The 22,904-nt window shown below is 35.5% G+C and overlaps 1 protein-coding gene across 1 annotated transcript in view; it reads right to left on the bottom strand.

The window, feature by feature from the left end:
- The window catches only part of LOC143255842 (tyrosine kinase receptor Cad96Ca-like), a 61,925-nt gene that overhangs the window by 19,358 nt on the left and 19,663 nt on the right, over positions 1-22,904 (bottom strand).

Below are 22,904 nucleotides of genomic sequence, written 5' to 3'. Positions count from 1 at the left end.
TGTTTGTTTTGAATTTCGCGCAAAGCTACTCGAGTGCAACCTGCGCTAGCCGTCCCTAATTTAGCAGTGTAAGATTAGAGGGAAGGCAGTTAGTCATCACCACCCACCGCCAACTCTTAGGCTACTCTTTTACCAACGAATAGTGGGATTTACCGTAACATTATAACGCCCCCACGGCTAAAAGGGCGGGCATGTTTGGCGCGACGGGGATGCGAACCCGGGATTACGAGTCGCACGCCTTAACCCACCTGGCCATGTCGGGCCTCTGCGGTTTGGAGGCGTGGATGCGTTATAAGAGTGACGGTTAAGTCCTAATATACAATCTGAAAAAGAGTAACCCAAGAACTGACGGCGGGTGGTGTTACTAGCTACTTTCTCTCTAGTCTATCAATTCGTAAATAGGGACGGCTTGCATTAATAACACTCGAGTAGCGAAATTCAACAAACAAGTAAACCATTAATCACGCATGTCTTATTATTTTATAAGCGTCCTCACGCAAGCTGTCATCTGAGGAGATAAAACGTTCCTGTTCAGCCGTGCAGCTAAAAATCACGTTAAGGTTCTCTTAAAATCAGACCTAATCTGTGTGTGCGTTTTTTCTTACAGCAAAGCCTCATCGGGCTATCTGCTAAGCCCACCTAGAGGAATCGAACCCCTGGTTTTAGCGCTGTAAATCCGTAGACATACCGCTGTATTAGTGGAGAGGTAGACTTAATCTCTAATCATGTATTAAATAATATTACTGTTTTAAGGATTATACATACATTTTAAATATTATGGCGTGCGTGTTTTCTTATAGCAAAGCCACATCAAGCTATCTGCTGTGTCCACCGAGGGGAATCGAACCCTGAGTTTAGCGTTGTAACTCCGTACACTTAACGCTGTCCCAGCAAGGTACAAATATTTTGGCAAAATACTGAAAATATTGTATAATAGACTTTGCAAATCTACGATACTACCTACGCAAATCTACACAAAGAGCTATGTGTGTTGTGCCCACCCTGAGTATTGGAATTTGGCTTTAAGGATTATAAGCATTCAGACTTACCGCTGAGCCAATAAGAGGCAAGTATACCGAAAGGAAAATTTTGAAGAAAAGGTTTATGATTAAGTGTAATAAAGAAATAGAACGCTGAAACCAATCACTTGATATGATAATAAAGTACGAATAATATTAAAGAAAGGAAGACTAAGTTATTACAGTACCAGCTAGATCAAGTTATGTAATAATGTGACATTTATTACATATAAATGCAGTTGTAATAACAGTTATTGTCTGGTCCACCTAACACATATAAATGTGTTTTTGTGTGTAATATGAAACTGTGAATTTCATCTGCAATTATTCTAGATACGAGTTATATACATCTACGATTGTTATCTTCCTGCGTTATGGTGGTTTTATTACAAGCGTTTGATTATGTTACACCCATATAGACCAAGTCAGTTTTTAACATAATTAATTGTACACACTGATGCATTGTTAAAGTTATATTTCTTGAATTAGTCTTGGTTGTTTATTTAGTTGAATAACATAGGTTGATACAAATAAACATCGAACTAACTTGAAAAATGTAAATCTTTGATATTCAAAAGTTCAATAGTATTGAATTGTTGTTGGAATATGCAGACGTTTATAATATAAACATTATGAATAATACGAGATTCTTAAAGCATTTTCTATAATATTATGTTGTTGTCAAATGAACAAAATTCTAATTTTCTGATACATCCCTCGTATGTTGAGTTATAAACTCTCAAATTATTACTATATAACGTAACTAATTACTGTTATTCAAATCTAACTGTTATGACAACTAGTATTCAAAAAAAAACAAAAACATTGTAATTTATAATCCTATTTTAAACATTATGACAGTTTTAATTGCTTTTAAGCAAATTACAACTTATATAAAAAGGTGTCGCCCCTGCACGATACTTCATAAAATTTAAAGTAATGTTTTATTATTGTAGAGGAAAGCTAAATGACCAATAAATTATTTGCAATAAAATGGACTTTAAAGGGTAAAAAAACAAAACATACACAATATTTTTGAATATAAGCAACATGCAAAAGATTAACGAAATTAATATCCTCAAAATACGTTTGTGTATTCCGCCTAATACCTTCTAACCCTCACATACTTTATATGACCTTCCCTTAAGTCATAACGAGAGCCAAAATTACGATGGAGTGACAATGATAAAGTATAGAGACAATCAAGTGTTATCAACATAAATCTTGTGACACGAAAGAAATACCGTTAAAAAAAAAAAAAAAAAGACGTTACAAAACCCTTGATAGTTAAGCTGTTAGATTTTTTGCATAAACAATACATAAAACTTGTTACAGCTGGATGGAGAGATTGTCATGTAATTGTGGAATAAAACATAAACAATGTTTCCACCTATCATAATATACACTCTAGAAACCACGAAGTTATAATTCTACCCACCCCTATCAGTTCCACTAGATGAACCAAAGCGACACCTTGAGGCCTTACAACAACTTATATCCTTATACTTTCATTCTATTGTAAAACAAAAACGCTAAGAACTGAAATGACTTACAGTAATCATGCTACTAAAGACGTGTGAATTTCGGTTTTCCTGTAACAAGATAATATGACTTATTAATACTATAATTTGTTTAGAAACGTTCATACATTACCAATTGCGATAAACACGTACATTGGTGTACGATAAGGGCTTGCAATACACGCGGCTGGCTATTCGGGCAAATTTTCAGCTTTCGTTCGGGCAATTTCAGAAGCAAAAAAATATAGTGAGTGGAGCAATTTTTACCTTTATTCGTTAAAAAGTGGCAGCAGAAGTTTCTTACTCATAGAGTTTAGACTAAAGTGTACTGCTCTTTCCCCTCTGAAAAATCCACCGTACGCGTATGAATACACAAATATGTATTTGAAAACTTAACATTGTTCAAACTCTGTCCTAAACAGTTCATATAACCTCAACAAGGTACTTATTTTTATTATAGTATTTTCAAATTATATCTGATAATGTACGAGTTTTCAAGCATCTGATGTATAACTGTTGACCATACAGTTTTCTTTATTCGAATATTCTCATTAGTGATAAGATATCCCTTAAAAAAGCGACGTTTCATAAAATAAAAATAAATAGTTCTCTTTACACTGACGACAATTTATATCTCTCTTCAACATCTAGCTATAAATATCTGGTAATCGGCATAAAGATGTTGAGATCTCGCGATTAGTCGAATGATTGGTTAAACTCACTGGCACAAATCAAATGTTGATCACCAAAAAGTGAATTCGTTTTGCTTTTCTACGATGTATTTTTTTCATTCATATCTTGTTTTAAAAGATCGTAGACTAATTTTCGCATGTGCTCGTGACTCCAACTTGACAAATAAAGTAACAAAAATAATCATCAGATATCATGGGTAAGTTTAATCAAAGCCTTAATTTCTACTGACCGTGTTGATTGCAACGTAATGAAGCGAGGTTAACGTGATGGAGTGAGTGCCAATAACGATCAATTGATGGGTCGAACGGGTGAAATAAAAACTCTGTAATAAGGAATAGCAACTTGGGTAAGTTTAATCAAAGCCTTAATTTCTACTGACCGTGTTGATTGCAACGTAATGAAGCGAGGTTAACGTGATGGAGTGAGTGTCAATAACGATCAATTGATGGGTCGAACGGGTGAAATAAAACTCTGTAATAAGGAATAGCAACTTGGGTAAGTTTAATCAAAGCCTTAATTTCTACTGACCGTGTTGATTGCAACGTAATGAAGCGAGGTTAACGTGATGGAGTGAGTGTCAATAACGATCAATTGATGGGTCGAACGGGTGAAATAAAACTCTGTAATAAGGAATAGCAACTTGGGTAAGTTTAATCAAAGCCTTAATTTCTACTGACCGTGTTGATTGCAACGTAATGAAGCGAGGTTAACGTGATGGAGTGAGTGTCAATAACGATCAATTGATGGGTCGAACGGGTGAAATAAAACTCTGTAATAAGGAATAGCAACTTGGGTAAGTTTAATCAAAGCCTTAATTTCTACTGACCGTGTTGATTGCAACGTAATGAAGCGAGGTTAACGTGATGGAGTGAGTGTCAATAACGATCAATTGATGGGTCGAACGGGTGAAATAAAAACTCTGTAATAAGGAATAGCAACTTCTGCTTCTATTTTTTTATAAGCACACTAAACATTAAAAGTACCGATATTAAAAATAAAGACCCACTGTTTTCAAGAATTCTACCAGTTCGAAATTAAATGGGGCCCAACCTCCTTCATGAACTTCCTCGTTTATTTCGTCCTGTGTCACTGTGTCAGTTACGTGCTGACTAATTAAAAAAATGTAGAATCGCATAAGAAAGCGATGCACGAACCTAGTGACATTCCTCCATTTACAATATATTTGTACATTAAGAAATATTTCTGTCGGTTTGATAATACCGAGTTCTCTGCACCAAAGTTGTGCCACAGACAAACAAGAAGGTAAGAAAACTGAAACTTGTTCGTAACATACAGTAATTAGAACATTATTACCCATAATGCTGCAGTTGAAAGTTTATGCTATATATCTTCGCCTAAAGAGAGAATTGTTTCTCTAACATTCTGCATTGTCATTACGTTAGAGGCTTATTCGTTTTGTTTCAGAGCAAGACCATATTAGGCGATCTGTTTTCACCACAGGGAACCGAATCTCTAATTTTAGCGTTGTGCGTCCGTAAACTCACCGCTAATCCACCGTAGAACAAGTTTTCTTACACATCAGTGAGTTCAGCCTAAATTCGTAACAAATATTCAAGTGGGATACTTACTGTTTATTACAATTAATAGTGACGTAATTTAGGCTAGTGAATGGTATAGGAAATTTTGTATTTAGTACGAATTATATTTTCACATATATATATTTTACTTTAAATAATGCATTAGATACATGAGCGACATTCGAGAAAAGGATTGGGGAGAACAATCCCCCTCTTACCCCTCCAAATAATTCGTTCTGGTGAATTAATAAAATGAATGTTTTGCTTAACGTGAGGGTGTGTGTTTTTTCTTATAGCAAAGCCACATCGGGCTGTGCTGAGTCCACCGAGGGGAATCGAACCCCTGTTTTTAGCATTGTAAATCCATATACTTACTGCTGTACCAGTGGGGGACGTTAACGTGAGGGAGATATATCATTCAACCAGCTTAAGTCCAAAGCTAAAACGCTATCCGGCAAACGATTGTATTTTAATACTTGTGCAATTTCGTCGGTGATTGTTACAGTCGCTCGCTACTGAAAACATTGATCAACGACTCAAATACTGACTTTACGCACCCTTTCATAACTGTCATATTCTCGATTTGTTTGAGGTAGTTTAGGTTCTGTAAAACCGACGTGTGAGTATTGTTGGAAGTTATGACGAAGTTTAAGTCGTTATTTGACTACGTTACTGACAATAGTGGCAAAATATTGTACGTAAATTAGGGGTAAGGTAATTTCATATTATTATTATTATTAAAAGTTCGAATAGCTTTAAAGGGTGGAATAGTTTCTGATGGCATATTAAGGGTCTGCCCTTTTCTGGTGATTGTAGAGGGAAGGTCCCGTAAAATTCCAGCTACTGTGTACATTGTTTGGCGTTACTTTTATTCACGTCCTGTGGAATATTAAACAAACTTTCTTATTTGTTTAACTTCTTTAAAGAAAAAAATATACGCCCTTCTAAATAATGGACGTTTTTGTAGAGCAAACCAACATTTTGATATATGCTATGCACACAGTAGTGAAACGAACCCCAGATTTTAAAGGCAACGTGGATGACGTAAAGATAGGAAACGCATCAAAACAAACATTGTTGGAATGCAGAAAATTGTTTGTTTTAATTTATAGCAAAATAACTTTAAAATTTAAAATTGTGAAAAGGGGGACATACCATAAGCGTTTCCAGCACTCTATTTGTATCAAAATCTTTATTATTGTGGTCAGTCCCATTGAATATCCAGTCAATTAACTGATTTATCTCTGACTTTACATCATGACTGGTCGAAATATCAAACACAATGCGTCAACATTTTAACGGTTGCTTTTAATTAACAACCAATTGCGACGAGCCATGAAGAAAACGAATTTGATTCAAATCGCTTAAACAAAATGAAAAAAAAAAAACAATTATCTGTAGATGTGAAATGACTGATTCTGACCTATTGTGGTTCAATTAGAAATAAAGAGTTAAGAGTGTCATCAGTTTAATGAAAGTAGCTTGATCTTAACATTCATATTTTTAACCCTAATTGTTTAATATTCACAAGTGATGTTAACTGTGGCTTGAAATAGGTTTATAACAGTATATTTGTTCTTCGTTTCTTTTTTAATGCACAGAAGAGTTTGTTTTTCGTTCTTCCAAATTCAATTTGATCTTCTTTCTACGTATAGGCATTTAAGGTAGGACTAGGAGGTGCCAGTTTAATTGTTAGAGTTAGTAAAGATGTTAATACAGAATAACACTGCGTAGGCCAGGTCTTGGATATAGCATCAACTGTACAAAAATACCACTTTAAACAGAACAGGATCTAGTATTACCGCGTTCCAAGGATACGACGACCACTCCCAAAACCTGGATAAACGCGCTCGTGAACAAGCAGTGCAAATGGCACGTGGTATTTTTCATTGCACGTGCAAAACCCCGCCATTAGAGTGTACAATACATATCTATGGGCAAAAAACTGACAATTAGTTCGTACAAGATCCGGGAGCGCTTGAAGGCAGTGTTAAAGATTCGCTCTTTGTGTGTATGTTTGTATGAAGATTGATCTTTTTTCCTTTCTTTGACAGGTAAAGTTAGGCTCATTTATTTTGTAAGGACTGGTAGTTTTCAGTCTTAAACTGATAGCGTCTTTGTACTCACTCAGAATAATAAAGACAGCTATCTGTGCTAGCCGTCCCTAATTTAGCAGTGTAAGACTAGAGGGAAGGCAGCTAGTCATCACCACCCACCGCCAACTCTTGGGCACCAACGAATAGTGGGATTGACCGTCACATTATACACGAGCATGTTTAGCGCGACGCGGGCGCGAACATTTTACGTTGCGTTCCTTCTCGAAATCTTCCAGTGAGCGTTTTGATAAGAGAGAAAGTCACTAATACCAGAAATATTTAACGTCTTTTTCTTTACCAATTTGCAGTACTTATCAGAAATATAAAACACTACAGAAAACAGAACTTGCTCTTACAGTCAGTACGATGCATTGGTAAATTTCTTAAGGCCAACTTCCCACCTTCACATAATTTTGGTTGTTAAAACCGTTGGAACTTGTGAAAGGCAAAAAAGCATTATGTGAAGAACTCCTATTGTGTAAACGTTAACCTACATATTAGTGGACTAAATTTACGAACATTTAACACAATAAACTACTTGATTTTAGAAATAGCAACATTTGATATGAGGTTGATTGGTTTTTGTTTTACTATTTGGCAAGTGTAAATCTTACATATGTACCAGTTGACAAAATTAATTTTGTGTACCAGGTTGTGGAAACTATTTGAATTGTAAATGTAAAATGAACCAATAAAGTAATACAGTCTGATGAAAAAAACTTGAATAATGCATGTTTTAAACAGAAACTGCATATTTCCTTTCAAAAGGTTTATCTTTTCTGTTGGGTGATTAACTCCCGTTATTCATTAGCTATGTATTTTATGTTGTAGTCAGTAGTCTGTGTAAGTTAATAACAAAGTAAAACAACTGAGTTTTGCTGAGAACCGTCAGTAAAGAGAATTAAGGTAAGAGGGTGATTAACATTGCGTAATTTGCTTGGAGTCAAAGACAGTTTGGGACAAACTACTTTTTCTGTTGAAAGTAGTTGAAACTCACAGAAATAAAACTTTTAAGTTTCTGTGACCAGTGAAAGGTGATATTTTGAACCTTAAGTGCAAAATTATAGTTCACAAAAGTTAGAAGGTAAAATACTCCAACAAACACAGCCAGCAGTTATCAAATAGGAATGTCAGATGACATCTGACTTCTCAAGACACTCTGTCACTAGACATGTGTTTTTGAGCCTTCGTAGACTTTGTAAAACAGCTAGCTACTACACGCTTTAACTTACGTGAACTCTGCTTCATTTGTGGTGATGATAAGAAAGGCAAAAAACTCACTTCACTAAGTTTGTTTCATTTGTTTTTGAAATTCGCGTAAAGCTACACGAGGACTATCTGCACTAGCGGTCTCTAATTTAGCAGTGTAAGGCTAGAGAGAAGGTAGCTAGTCATCACCACCTACCGCCAACTCTTACGCTACTCTTTTATCAATGAATAGTGGGAGAGACCGTCACATTATAACGCCCCCACAGCTGAAAGGGGGTACATGTTTGGTGTGACGGGGATTCGAACCCGCGACCGTCGGATTACGAGTCGGGTGCCTTAACCACTTAGCCATGCCGAGCCATCACTTCACTAAGTACTGACACAGAAGATGCAACATGACTTCTTGTCCTCTTAGCTGCTGAAGAAATGTTGGATGATGAGATACCGCAAAGAATGCTCTCACACCGTAATCTAATTGAATTTGATGCCAAGTGCCAGAGAATGTTCTATTATCGTTACATATCTGAAATTAACAAGCCATATAAAATAAGCTAGGTTGTCATTTGTTCTGTTGTGGAGAATGGTGATCTCCGTCTTTTCTCACACGGTTGTTAGTCTACAAAGCCCTTAAACTGTCCTGGAAGTTTGGCCATAACTTAGCTGTAACAATACAGCATCGATTAAATAAAATGTTACATGATAAAATGTATTATCTCTAATAATCTATAACTGAGAAGTACTATATATGTGTGTATGTATAGTAGAGCAAGAGAACAAAACTTTAAATTAGAAAATCTAACTACACTAGTTTGCATTAGTTTAACTTTCAGCAGTTTATAATGTGTTCACAAGATGCTCTCTTAATGAAAGGATAGGCTAGTACTATATTTATTTTTATGATCCACATAAACACTACCCTGTTGGAAGTTGACTCTAATGCAAATAACTGCAAACGGAGGCAAGATGGGCGTCGTTCTTTTACAAGAAGAGTTTCAAACCGGAGATATAGCCATTGGTTGTCAGTGTAACATAGCAACAGCCCACTGTCCAATTACTGTTTCCCAAATGAAAATTTCACCTAGAAGATGCAGTCCAATGATTCATAGCAATAGGCACGCAATAGACGATATCAGTTTTTTTCTTATGTCCAGGATGTCTGACCTTCATTTCTTGCAAGTCTACTCTATCCATCAAAAACGATTCTTGTCAGATTTGCAATCATTGTTTGGGCGTATCAGTTACTATCGCGATATATTGATGTACAACGAAGACCCAGTCGCGCTGTTACTCATTCATTGGCCAGTCAAAATAATGAAAACAACAACATCATCACGCATCTAAATCAAAGGCAGCTCCAGTTGGTATTTAGTTATTTATATACAGCTTCGTATCAGATGCTATCAATAAATTTTCTGTCGTAATTATTGTGTAAATGACGCAGAATTTATTCTGACAACTTCCACAACTTTAGTAACAATAAAGAAGATTTAATGTAAAGAAAAAAAAAGGAAATGAGATGAAAGAACAACACAAACTAGATGGGCAGTAAAACATCTTACCATTTGTAAAATATAGTATATTACAGTTTTATATCATCTGCAAATGAATAATTTTGAAAGGTATAAACTGTTGAAACTTTTAACGAGGTTTAACATATACACATGTAGTAAAGAGACATCAACCAGAATGCACTCTGTTTGAAGGTAGAAATCCCATCTTTTGTTCAATTCCTCGCAAAACTATACGATCGCTATCTGTGCTAGGCGCCTGTAATTTTAAGGTGACAGAAGACAAGTAGTGAGTAACATCCACCACCAACAACTGGGCTTCTTTTGTTACACCGAAATGTGGGAGTTGACTGTTACTTTTATGATGCACGATAGCCCCAAAGTGTAAAGCCTCTTTTCTTGTTGTTGTTTTTTTGGTAACGGGACACGAATTACCAGATTCCACAATCTAACCACACAAAAAACTCTATTAACACTTCCAATAAGCTCATGTATCCTTTATACTTTACACGATGTCTTCTAGTTTTGAAGTGTAAAACAGGCAGAATTACTCCATTAATTGCTTCAAATTACTGTATTTGAAACATAAATCCTTTTAAAAAGATTGAGAAAAGAAAAACAACTGAAAAACAGTTCGTTGTTTGTTTTTTTCGCGGGCATTGTCAGACATTAAGGAGAATGTAACAGATGCTTTTAGAATTCAAGGTCAGGGATAATTACAGACCTCTATCAAAGCCCCTTACACTGAGTCCTATACTTTACCCTGAAGTCAAGTATAAATCACTGTCAGCATTTTTCTTTTCATTTTTACTCGACTAAGTTTGAGGTACAAAAGTTGTATTAAAGTTACCATGCGTAACATGGGAATGCGTTTAACTACGTACAAGTTTTGGCTGGTCACGAGCCGGTAATCGGGTGTAACTCTAGGTTTATTCTGAGCTCTTGACATCCTTTTATGTACACGGGTTTTACACTAAACTGAGCTTTATTAGAAATTCCAAGTGAAAAGCTTTTCATTCAGTGTCATACATCGTGTCCAGAACGATTCGATGAACCAAGACCATACTAGTCTATCAATTTTCCTGAGCAACAGTTTAGTTTCTTATATGAAGCATTTATTCAACCAATTAATATGGTTTTGGCTATGTGTTGTTAAGCACATAGCAACATGAGGGGCTATCTTTTGTTGTGCCCACCGCAAGTATCAACTTATGATTTTAAGCACTATACGCCTTCAAAACTACCTCTGAAAAACTGTAGAATAATCGCCAGTAGGAACTTGTGCAATAGTTTTTGCAGCAATACGAAAAGAAGTTAAAAGAAAATGAAAACAAAAGAATAGACACACTGTAAGAACACTACTTACGTAATGCCAAATAGACACACTGTAAGAACACTATTTACGTAATGCCAAATAGACACACTGTAAGAACACTATTTACGTAATGCCAAATAGACACACTGTAAGAACACTATTTACGTAATGCCAACTACGTAAAGTCTCAAAACATCTTTACATAACACATCAAAACAAGCCTGAGAATATAGTGACTGATAGCATCATAGTTGTAATTCTTTCCTTCCTACGAATAAATTTGAACTGGTTATTTCATTTAAGAAATACAATAACAAGTCATAGCACTCTAGATACATTATACTGTGTGACACACAAACATTGTTTGGTAAAGAACTGTAACACGCTCTGGTTGTTTGGTGTATAACTGAGACACACTGGTTTTGTACAGAACTGTGAAACACACTGGCGATTTCAGCGTAAATTATTTTCTTATTCTGCTCTTGAGTTTTGCAGTTCTGCTTCACTGGAAACTACTCAGTTCATGCAACTATTATCAATGAACTAAGATATGGCAATAAATGGCACAAGGGAATATTAAATAACATATATAAACGCATGAATGAAACGTTATACGTATTTTTAGTTATTGCTTATGGTTATTATAGGAGGCTTTCTTTTTCTCAACGCTCTGAAGCGCTTGGCAAAAAAAACAACAAAGTTTAAAGTAATCCAAAAAAGTAAATAAACAAGTAAGATTCAAACATCGAGTATATTTTAATTTGTTCTTTATAAACAATTTGCCTAGATTGAATATTACAAAGTAAGTATATTTTGGGCCCGGCATGGCCAGGTGGGTTAAAGAGTTCGATTTGTAATCTAAAGGTCGCGGGTTCAAATACCCGTCGCACCAAGTTTGCTCGCACTTTCAGCCGTGGGGGCGTTATAATGTGACGGTCAATCCCACTAATCTTTGGTAAAATAGTAGTCCAAGAGTTAGCGGTGGGTGGTGATGATTTGCTGCCCTCCCTCTAGTCTAACATTGCTAAATTACGGACGGCTATCGCAGATAGCCTTCGTGTAGCTTTGCGCGAAATTCAAAATGACTCTTCAGTGACTTCTCAGCATTTGGTGCCCTGAAAAGGACCAAATAAAATTCAGTTCACAGTCATAAATATCAATCAGTCAAGAATATAAGAACGGGGAGGAGGAAGAGGTCATAGAGAACCTGACCCTCCAGGGTATGTACCCAAACACCGACGACATTCATTCATTCATTCAGCATTTGAGATGCAACATCGTCAAACAAAGGATCTTCAGTGTTTTCTATAATACATTCCTATATTTCTAGAATCTCTCCATTAAGTGTATTATCTGAGATTTATAAAGAATATCGAATACGGTTTACGTCTTCATTACATAAAATACTTTTTGTATAGTGCGCCATCTGGTGACAACATATATTTGTATAACGAAGTCACGTTCTGCAACTTTATTATTTTTATTTATACTAGATCACATAGCTAAGAACCACAGTTGTTTTCAATCATCAAAATAATTATATATCTCACATAATTTTATTATTTCGCACACATCAGGCGGCGGAAAGATAAGCATTTTCTCTGGTTTCTCTGCGTCTTCCTCAGGAAGCATAGAGTTATCACTGTTCTCAGCATCAAATTAATATCTTCAGCAAACGTTCCATTCCTTTTAGACTGACATATTTGTTACGAAGTACACTTCGTATTATAGCTTATAATGTATTTTTACATCGTGTTAATTGGTATATAAGATATTTCAAGGTTCCACAGACGGCTTCATGCTGGGTTTCTACGATCCCGGATTTATAACCTTGTTACCGCCCACATTACCACCAAGCGGACGAGGTATAGTTAGACCGTTTCGGTTAGCATGCCTGCTTCCTTTCTCTATGTCCTTGTAGAAGTAATACTTGTTTTGTTTGTGTTGTGTTTTTCGATCTAATTTATGTTCAGATCTTGTTTTTGCGATCCAGTTTTATGTTTGTAATTCTTGTTTATTCCATATGTAACATCTACGTGTATAATTTGTATTTTGTTAATTCACGTGTGTGGATTTTCTGATAGCAAATCCACAACGGACTATCTGCTGTGTCCATAGAGGGAAATCAAACCCCTGATTTTAGCGTTATAAATCCTAAGACTTACCGCTGTCGCACCAGGAGACGTGTGTGCATTTTGTGTTTTTATACTACTCTTAAGTGCATAATTTTTGTTTATTTCTTTAAAATCTTATGTACTGAGTTCTTGTTGTCTCAAAGTAACTTCAAAATGTGTTTCTCATTATTTTACACGTTTTTGTGTAATGTTTACTTCTCGAGCTAATCACACGTGCAAATTGTATGAGATTCGTTGTTCTAGCTGTTTTATGTTTACATTTTACTGCGGTTACCTTTGTATCTGTTTCTTTGTTTACATTTCTTACTTTTTACGGCTACATTTCTATTTATGTATTTTTGTCTTTTATGTTTCTCGTACTTGCATGCCACATTTACGTTTCGTGTAGGTATAAGTGTTTGTTTTGTCTTTTGAGTTTACCTATTTATGTACTTCAGTTGTGTGTGCGTGTATGTTTATATATATAGTGGGCTCAGTTTTCTTTCATTATCTTTCATTATGTTCCTCTAACTTTCTAACTATGTATTGACACTGAGTGTAGTAGATGCAGCGTGGTTGATATATTACTGGTTCTTAGAGTATATATATATATATTATTTTAGTGTTTAAAATGTAAGACATCCGGGTGTAAGATAAGAACCAAAGATTCGCTTATGCTCAATCTTAAGTACTTTGTGTTACGAAGCCTCCTAAGAAGGCTTGGGTATGCGGTCTAATTACTTGCCCTAAAATAGGGCGATCTGATAAAGTGTTCCAAGACATACCATATAAATGCGTTATACGTTTTAACGGTTTTATTTTGACTGACAATGGTCTGGTTATCGAACAGCAATCACATATCAAGGATAAGGACACCACCCAATCAGAATTACAGTGCTTATAAACCGGATTTTGAAACAGGTTTCATTTGGCCACTCTAACTCGAACCAGCACAGCCATATCACCATATCCAACATATAGAGTAAAAATGCTATAAAGAGTTAACTATCTGTGTCTGTGTCAACCACGTTCTAAAAATATAAAAGCAGAAGACATGGTCTGAAAAACACACACACAAAAACAGCACGAAGATCTACACTTAAAATATTCTAAAATGCGAGTTGGAAAATAATTTATGTTAGGTTGATACATATAACTACAATAAATGTTCTGTGTAAATGGAACGATTATATCAAACTTGCAATGATCTCGAATGATCATAAAAATTGATACTCAGAGTAATATGTGTGTGTATATATATATATATATTTGCTTAGACGCCATTACTTTTGAAAAAAAATCATTTCAGAACAACAACAAACAGAACATTTTCTCTGTTCCTTAACTTCTTTCTATAACGAGGACTTGAGCAAGCAGTGACGTGGTGTCCGTTAGTCGCTAGCAGCCACGGAACCCCTAGCTCTCTAGATCTTTCAACACACTGTTTTAATTATCCTAAATCCATGTATAAATATTTTGTTAAATGTGTTCAAAATATATTTTTGTATTGGAAATCAATAAGTTTAATGGTACGCAAAGTTGAAGACTCTCTCATTTATTCTTGTTTGTATAATTACTATTTTTAACTCTTTTAACTCTTTGTTTTCTGTGCTCCCATAAAAAAACAAACCAAAAAAACGCATACATAGAAACTGCATGACGTCACTGTGGGCAAGGTTCACGTTTATTCAAATGATAATAATTTACAACGAAAAATATTATTTAACATTAGAAAGAAGTTTCGTGTTAAACTAAATTTCAAGATAACTGTACGTTACAAACATTTTAGTTTGCAGCACGCTTTCATAAAATAATTAGTCATCAAATCGGTCAATACCAGCAACCCAAAACCACAAAGGACTTTTGGCACACGACGGTGATCCTAAAAGGTCTGTTCCCTCCCCCTCTCCCGACCTCCTTTGGAAACACTATAATTATGTTTTTCTTTTTCCTCGCATGAAGACAATCTAACCTGATATATTATTTTAGTATTTTATAGAGAAACTATCCTGTATCATTTTAAGTTGTTTTAAACGTTAAAATTATGTTTCAGAGTTTAATATTGTTTTTAAAAGTCAAAACTCAAATTATTCGAAGTTTAGTGTTGTTTCGATAGGTCAAACTATCATCAACAGTACTTTTGTTGTGACTTTTTAAAAAACAATTGTTACTTACTGATGGAGAATCTCGTTCTAGCATATTGAAAATTTGGGCTTAACAGTATTTACGGAGACATTAGTTACTCTTTCCATTTACACTGTGAACCTGGATAGCGGAAGTATTGATCTTAAAAAAAAAAGAAAATGCATAAAAGTCACAATTTTCTCGGTTAAAACGACTGTTTAATCTAGATACAGGTTATTTAGTTTCAAAGTGCTACTTATGTATGGATTATCTGCGCTCTGTCTGCATGGGGATTGAACCCCAGTTTCTAAAGTTATAAGCTTATGAGTTTATCACTAAGCCACCTAAAGCATTTATGTTTTTTATTTTTTATTTAAGTACTTATGTGACGTTTCGTTTTAGTGCAAAGCTACACAACAGGCTGTTGTACTTTGTATACCGCAAAGAAGTGAACCCCTGATTTTAGCACTATACGTCAGTATAAACTTACCACTGATACACTGTGATGTACTAACGCCACAGGTCCGGCATGGCTAAGCGTGTTAAGGCGTTCGACTCGTAATTCGCGGGTTCGCATCCCCGTCGCACCAAACATGCTCACCCTCCCAGCCGTGGGAGCGTTATAATGTGACGGTCAATCCCACTATTCGTTGGTAAAAGAGTAGCCAAAGAGTTGTCGGTGGGTGGTGATGACTAGCTGCCTTCCCTCTAGTCTTACACTGCTAAATTAGGGACGGCTAGCGCAGATAGCCCTCGAGTAGCTTTGCGCGAAATTCCAAAACAAACAAACAAAAAACGCCACCTAATCACATTCAAACTATCGATTATTTAATTACACCAGATACATTGAATACATGCTAGTTGAGATGTAATAACTTATATAAGAATATTATATCATATAATAGTATTTATAGTGACTATTAATGTCAACGGCTCTTTTTTTCTCATATTAAAAATAGTTACTGGATAAAACTAATATTAGCTTTACGACTCAAGCCACCTATATTCCTTTTCATTCTTTGGAAATATTCTAACGAATATTTTCCCCTTACTGGTAAGTACGTATGTAAACAATATTTATCTGAGGTGGATTTGGTTTTCTTCCTCTTCACGCTTCGCAATCAGTGTTTTGAAACTTGTTTACAAAGGAAGTTGTTTGGTGAAAGACATGAAAAGCCTTCAAGAGGTCAGGGACATCTGTTAGTGTGTTATGTTACTGTACTCGGCTCAATTATTTTATACATTTTGAACAACTATTGTTATTTTTCACAAATTGAGACTGATTCGTATCTAACTTATTAGATTGTTAATTTCTTCCTATACTGAAGAACATAGCTGTAACCGACTGCGTTTTAACCTCGATCATGACGTCATGATGACGTTTTACAGGTGCTATTAAACCTTCTGTTTAGTCGTGACGAGTTATGTGTACTTCCGTATGCGTAGTGACCTTGTGTAAAGACGAGGGAACGAGGTAGCGATAAGAACTTCGTTTGTATACTTCGAGAAAACCTGTATTCTACAAAACACATTTTATCCATTGTCTTAGGTATTATTTGTGTGTGAATAGAAAGAATGATTATAACACGTTTTGGTCTGTTTCTTTACCTATTTGTAAGTCATGAATACTGGGTGGCACATATTTCAGTATCGTACGTGTTGTGTAATATTTATATCACTAGGTTTATTTTCGATACCACAAACACATTTGTTTATTTTACAACCTGTTCGTTTACGAATAATGTTAAAACAGTCGGCAATGTTAATGTGTTAGTACACCATAAGTGAAGTATTATTATAAAAAGAGAAAAGCTGTTAATTTTTATATATATTTTTAAGCAAGTTTGAAAGTGAACTATTGTTAATATTACGAAATACCCATTTAGTTGTGTATTTTTTTTAATTGAAATTGAAATTTATGACAGTTTTGTAGAAGTGTGAAAGTTCGTTAACTTCCTCAGACTTGAGTTAAAGTTTTGAGGTCTCGTCGGCAAAAGGCCTATAATAAAAAGGTAAAAATGAAACACAATATTGAACTTTGCTTTAAATAAAACGAATAGAAACATTAAGATTGTTGCTACTTTTATCCATGCTTCATCACAACTCTTTACATTCTAAAACTGTTGGATCGTGCTCTGCGATTCAGAATTTATGTCCATTAATAAATTTTCATAAATCTAGTACCGCTAGCAAACAAAGCAGGCCACATGCATCGTCCTAACATACATAAAGTATACCAGCACTTGCGGAACTAGTGGTACCGTTAGAAATGCCCACAATATTTCCATACCATTTATATCCGTACTTGTACTGAACATGAAAAAGTCAAATCTACCAGGTTCATATGGGTCTGTTTCGTTTTGTGTTGGTGTGATATCATCAGTGTCAACTCTATGGAAATATTGTTCGTTTCATTATACCAGGACCTTGTACAACTGTTTCGTTTAGAGAATTTGTGTATCTAAGCTGATTGTTTTTTTTTCGAATTTCGCGCAAAGCTACACGATGGCTATCTGCGCTAGCCGTCCCTAATTTAGCAGTGTAGAGGGAAGGCAGCTAGTCATCACTACTCACCGCCAACTCTTGGGCTACTCTTTTACCAACGAATAGTGGGATTGACCGTAACATTATAACGTCCCCACGCCTAAAAGGGCGAGCATGTTTGGTGTGACGGGGATTCGAACCCGCGACCCTCGGATAACGAGTCCAGTGCTTTAACCTTCTGGTCATGCCGGGCCGTTTAAGCTATCAACGAGTTCGTTTGTTTTGGCGTAAAGCTACACAGGAGGCTTCTTATACTTTGTCCACGACGAGGAATCAAATCTCGAACTTAATCGTTGTACGTTCTTAAACTTACTGCGGGTAAACTGGAAGACGCTTATTAAATTTAATTTGTATGGTGTTTTTGTATTTTCAAGTCAGTAAAGTTTGTAAAACAACTGAACAAAAGATTAACATCTTATGAACATGATGTGACGGAACTGTTACACACAGTTTTTATATGATACACATTTTAGATACAAAACAAAAATTGAGTTTTTGTATGTTAAGTACAATTTTCAATAATTCGATTGTTGCATCTAAGTATATCTTCCTATTTTTGCAAAAACATTTTGAGAGACAATATTACGGTATTCTGTAACTTTAATATTGAAGAGCTATTGAATAGAACTTAAATTTTAACATGTATGGAACATATAGTGTTGAGAATACTTGAAGTTCGAACTTTACGTTTGTTAGCATAGTTGAATAAAACCATATCAATACGAGCAAACACAGCTTAACAATAATAATAATAGTAAAATAGAAACTTTACGTTATTTGGAAAATATGTTAAGATGACGATATGTCAAACATCATTGAATTATTCCTTAAAAGTATTAAAAATGTAACAAGTATATCATATTTTCAAGGCCAGTTATAATACTGCAAGCCTATAACGTTATGCATCTGAACAGATCTCTCATGAATTTATAGAATAAGTGTTCATCTGTATGTGGGTTTGAGATAGCTATACATATGTCAAAAGTTCTGAATTTCTCTATTGTTGTGGAGTAAAATGTGAAACATGAAAAATCAGCTGACACAGGGTGTTATTGAGTTATTTGTTATCTGTCATGAGGTCTGTTTATTTCAAAGTCACTGCTGTGCCCACCGCGGAAAATTGCACTTAGTACTTCAGCATTGTAAACCCGTTGACTTGTCTCACGGGGAACAAACATGATGTCGTTATATGAACGTCCAATCAAAGTGAGTCAAATCCCATCTCTGAAACTATCAGTCTGAGGTAAAACGTGCCAATATAAAAGTTTATAGAAATATAAGTTTATGTCAGTATTGCCATAGAAAAGCTGTTTCCTTATAGGGTTCGCGTAAATTTGCATAATTGTTTTAAATCGAAAAAAAAATGGCTTTAATATAGCAGGGTATAAAACTATGGAAACTAACGTGTACGACCTTCCCTTTCTCACTTCTGAAACTTACTCTATATTTCTATATACCCCTTGCTCACCCTGGCCGTCCTCATGTACTGCTTCATATAAAATGATGTTAAATATTCCTCACAGCCGGGAGAGGTAACGATCCGCAGAACATGGCACAGTACACTAATGCTGAATACGTTGAAATGATGCTACTTTATAGATAGCGCCAAAGGATGCTGTAGTAGCAGCTAGAAAATATACAGCGACACCTAGACGCATCCACAATTTTATGCACGGTTTGCCATTTTCAAGGAACAAGCTCTACAAAATCCACAATAGTGATCAGGAGCAGCTACAAGTAATGGTAATCCTGTGGCACTACAGTTACATTCCTGCCGTGTCCACTTTCTTCAAGGTCTTGAAGAGAACTACGATTGCAGTTTTGTAATTAGCTCCTTACACTGTAGGATGAAAATCTACAATTTCTATCTCGCAGTTCGTGATTCAACGAAGCACAGTTTTCATGTGATGGCGTGGTTAACACCCATAGTGCTTATTATTAGGTACACTGACAATCCACATTCGTTTTGGCAACCAACTCTACTCTAAAGTACAATAACCACGTAATTGGACAGGTGTTATATGATAACACATTAACATGGGATTATTTTTACAGTTTAGTTACAAGGTGTGGTGATTGAATTTGTTAATGTTTTTACCTTTAGCTTTTTATCAGAGGGTGTGGTTTCAGGATGTATGCCACTAGATTTTGTTGAATGTGTTTATAATTGGTTAAATGAATTATTTCCAGAGCATTGGTTCGACATGGCTGGTCCTGTGCATAGGTCTGCACGATTTCTAGACCTAACAACACTGGGGTTGCATTAAAGAACGGATGTATGCCACGCCTACAATAATTCTGCTAAACCTGCAAGAACGAATTTTCGTGGTCGTTGTATAAACCTTTCGTGAAGAGTTTATCCATAGTTAAACAGTCCATTAAACATCATGCACAAGTGTGTATTTCTGCAGATCTACACATTAATTTTTTTTTTAAAGTTACATTTATTTTTAGACATGCGTACTGTATCATTACTATTATTGTTACATAATAAATTCAGGAGACTAAGTTACAATAAACAACTAACTATTGTGGAATAATATCGCTGTGCTATACAACATCTGTATCGAACCATTTTACCTGATATTAATAGTTTTGGAGATAGAATTTGTATATTGTTGATTTGACCTTTATATCGTGATATCACGTCGGGTAAAAAAATGACCCCAATATACCTAAACACCCTTTATCATGATTTTTGAGCATTGGAAAAAATATAACAAAACTTCTCTCATCAAGAACCAAAATAAATAATTAAGAAGGCAAAAAAATCTTCGTTGGATGCTTTTCTATGTGAATTCCAGTTGCTTTGCGACACTTAGTGTCTTCACTTTATTTGGTATCATTGGTTTGTTTTGAACTTCGCGCAAAGCTACACGAGGGCTATCTGCGCTAGCCGTCCCTAATTTAGCAGTGTAAGACTAGAGGGAAGGCAGCTAGTCATCACCACCTACCGCCAACTCTTGGACTACTCTTTTTACCAACGAATAATGGGATTGGCCGTTATATTATAAAGCCCCACGGCTTAAAGGGCGAGCATGTTTGGTGTGACGGGGATTCGAAGGTAGTTAATCAACATCACACATTACCACCTCTTGAACTACTCTTATCCATTCGAATAATGGGTTTCACCGTTTTTCTAATCCCACAACCCGCGAATGTGCTAGTGTTTTTGTAGCTACCAGCAGTAAAAAAAAAAAAAAAGTGTTCTCAGAGTCATAGTCTCAGTATACTAACCACTAGGCAACACCCGGATCCTGGTTTAGGGAAGTTTAGAACCCTCAAACTTTAAGTGCGATATTACTTTTGTTATGTTTGAGCGTAATGATGTATCACTCACACAGTGCTCTAATATGATAAAATGAACATTATTGTCAGAGTTTTAACATTGACGACATATAACACAAACACATAACGGATAGAAACAGAGACATCAGCACCTTGTAACTTTGCTTTTCCATGTTTGAAAACGTTCATGTTCAGTAGAGTTACGTATACCACTGGAGTGGATGTATTATGAGTACTTCGAACAACAACAGTGATTTCGAATGTGCTTGTATTCGTGTTTCGAGACACTGTGGAACATTTTCAGATAATAGTCTTACGTTTATCGTTATCGACACAAACATGATATTAATTTTATCATATAATGTACGAGGAAATGTTTAGCACAAGACTGCGCATGTCATTTTAAAATAAACTTTCACCTACCCATCATTATCATCGTATTGTTATATAAATTATTGAGAAAAGGATAAGCGGGTATGTCCGATATCTGACAAATATTAATGAGCAACGAACACTCTGACGAACGTATTATCCAACCGACAAAGGCAAAATGAAAAACGTTAAACACGGTTCAGCCATTATGAGTTTAAGATGAGAGAAAAATATGCGTGCTACAACTTTACGTTAGTGCAACAACGGAAAACAAAACAACAACAAAAACTTACGTGTCTTAGACAATAGATAAACTATCACTCGAAGAAATTAAGAGCCGGATCTTCTTAAGATGGGAGTTATACGTTCCGGGTTTCTTACGACTGAGAATCACGCAGAAGCAACTAAGTGTACAAGGGCAAATGTATCCTACTGAAGCGGTCAGGGTGATTGTTTTCTGTTAATCTATTATTCAGAAGTTTAGAAATTATGGAGGAATGAAAGCGTGTGTGTGTTTTATTATAGGAAAGCCACTTGGGTTATCTGCTGAGTCCACCATGAGGAACATATAAAGGATTGCATGAATTAACATCATTTAAAGACAGGAAAGTGAGAAAAATTAATATTCACATGAACACAAACAAATCATAGGATCCTTGGACCATGGAGCATACTACTTCAATTGAAACGTTAATGGGTAATTGTTTGTTTTTGATTAGTTTGGTTTGTTTTGGATTTTGTGCAAAGCTACACGAGGGTTATCTGCACGAGCCGTCCCAAATTTAGCAGTGTAAGACTAGAGGATAGGTAGCTACTCATCACCACCCACCGCCAGCTTTTGGGCTACCAACGAATAGTGGTATTGACCGTAACATTATAACGCCCCTGCGACCGAAAGGGCGAACGTGTTTGGTGTAACGGAATACGAATAAAGCGCCCGAACCACTTGGCCATGTCGGGCCCGTTAATGGAGGAAACAGAGCAACTCACTCACGGATTCTGTACAGCGTTTTGTAAGTTCCATGAATTTCATTGGTTATAGATTTGTGTTCACCAACTGTATTTTGTGGTAAAATTTTAGAACATCTTTCAAATTACTTCCACAATATGAAATGATGTCTTTAGACACAAGAACTGGGTTAATAAAAATTATTTAAAATATAGAAATGTTCGCACCTAAAAATAAATATAATTATCTTCATTTCAAGCCATGAATTTTAGCGTTCTTTAATTGGCTCATGGTTCATTACACATTGTGTTAAAAGCGGAACGAGATAAAAGAAAGATAGCATTTTATTATTAAAATCGTATATCAGTGAATACTACCCAAAAAAATTGTGAAATCATGAGTGGTTTGTTCAAATTATTACTACTGTTATTTAATTTTTAGCCATTCAAGACTATTTACTTCGGGAGCGATATTTTACCTTTTGTATCTCGGACTGTGGTGCACCAGTTTATCGTATATATTCGCTGAATGTACTCTATTAGACTCTTACTTCATACACCAAATTTCAAGGCAATCCGTTAAGAAATTCCTGAGACATAACATCTTCAATTTCGA

The sequence above is a fragment of the Tachypleus tridentatus genome, chromosome 7, assembly GCF_004210375.1.
Source record: "Tachypleus tridentatus isolate NWPU-2018 chromosome 7, ASM421037v1, whole genome shotgun sequence".
NCBI classification, from domain to species: Eukaryota; Metazoa; Arthropoda; class Merostomata; order Xiphosura; family Limulidae; genus Tachypleus; species Tachypleus tridentatus.
The sequence above is the reverse complement of the archived record's forward strand: the minus strand, read 5'-3'. Positions and strand labels throughout refer to the sequence as shown.